The sequence below is a fragment of the Salmo trutta genome, unplaced genomic scaffold (assembly GCF_901001165.1).
Source record: "Salmo trutta unplaced genomic scaffold, fSalTru1.1, whole genome shotgun sequence".
Classification (NCBI taxonomy): Eukaryota; Metazoa; Chordata; class Actinopteri; order Salmoniformes; family Salmonidae; genus Salmo; species Salmo trutta.
Window position 1 is genome coordinate 34,826 of NW_021822756.1, and position 1,610 is coordinate 36,435.

The window sequence follows — 1,610 nt, forward strand, 5'->3', positions numbered from 1 at the left end:
AGGAAGAGGAGGATAAATGAGGAAGAGGAGGATAAATGAGGAAGAGGAGGATAAATGAGGAAGAGGAGGATAAATGAGGAAGAGGAGGATAAATGAGGAGGAGGATAAATGAGGAAGAGGAGGATAAATGAGGAAGAGGAGGATAAATGAGGAAGAGGAGGATAAATGAGGAGGAGGAGGATAAATGAGGAAGAGGAGGATAAATGAGGAAGAGGAGGAGGATAAATGAGGAAGAGGAGGATAAATGAGGAAGAGGAGGATAAATGAGGAAGAGGAGGAGGATAAATGAGGAAGAGGAGGATAAATGAGGAAGAGGAGGATAAATGAGGAAGAGGAGGATAAATGAGGAAGAGGAGGATAAATGAGGAGGATAATAAATGTGAAAGGCAACTAACTGCAGCTGTAGTTTTTATGTCACAGTTTACCTATAACAACAAAGTGTCACAAAGTCGTAAAACGCTGAAATTATGTCCTTTTCTAATGGTCCCCCCCCCCGACGAGGTGCCATCTTCTCTCCTCAGCAAGCATCATTAGAAGGTTATAACAGGCCCATCATAAGACATATGTGTTTGCTGCTGCAGGTGTTTTACTGTAGATATGCTGATAGATATAATTCCACAAGACAAAATAATAGACGTTAAATCAAGGATGAACCTCGTTTTGAACATTTATCATAAATAGTTTTAGACCGCCATCTACTGGTGAATTTAGATTACATTTTTTGTTATATAAGGGACTGTAAAATGACTAGTTTCTTACAGCAGGCTTATACAATCGCCACTATAATATTTAGTTCTTTGTTCAAGACATTCTGGTGTTGAGTTAAATTGTCAATATCAAGCGCTTGTGCTACACAAAATCTACACAAATGTCTCATACTACCGAGCCAAAAATGATACAGCGCGCAACATTTTCTCAGTAGCTTGGTACCTAATTGTTCTTTCTCAGAGGTAAAATGGAATATTGTCACACCTGTCCATGGGAAAAAGATGTTGGATTGCGTCATCAGTCGACAAGCGCAGAAAACAAAGCGACTGATGTTCTTGAACGTGGCCCTTCCTATTTGCGCCTGCGCAGAAAACAAAGCGACTGATGTTCTTGAACGTGGCCCTTCCTATTTGCGCCTGCGCAGAAAACAAAGCGACTGATGTTTTTGAACGTGGCCCTTCCTATTTGCGCCTGCGCAGAAAACAAAGCGACTGATGTTTTTGAACGTGGCCCTTTCTATTTGCGCCCTGTGCAGAAACAAAGCGACTGATTGTTCTTGAACGTGGCCCTTCCTATTTGCGCCTGCGCAGAAAAACAAAGCGACTGATGTTCTTGAACGTGGCCCTTCCTATTTGCGCCCTGCGCAGAAAACAAAGCGACTGATGTTCTTGAACGTGGCCCGTCCTATTTGCGCCTGCGCAGAAAACAAAGCGACTGATGTTCGTGAACGTGGCCCTTCCTATTTGCGCCTGCGCAGAAAACAAAGCGACTGATGTTCTTGAACGTCGCCCTCCCTATTTGCGCCTTCGCAGAAAAACAAAGCGACTGATGTTCTTGAACTTGGCCCTTCCTATTTGCGCCCTGCGCAGAAAACAAAGCGACTGATGTTCGTGAACGTGGCC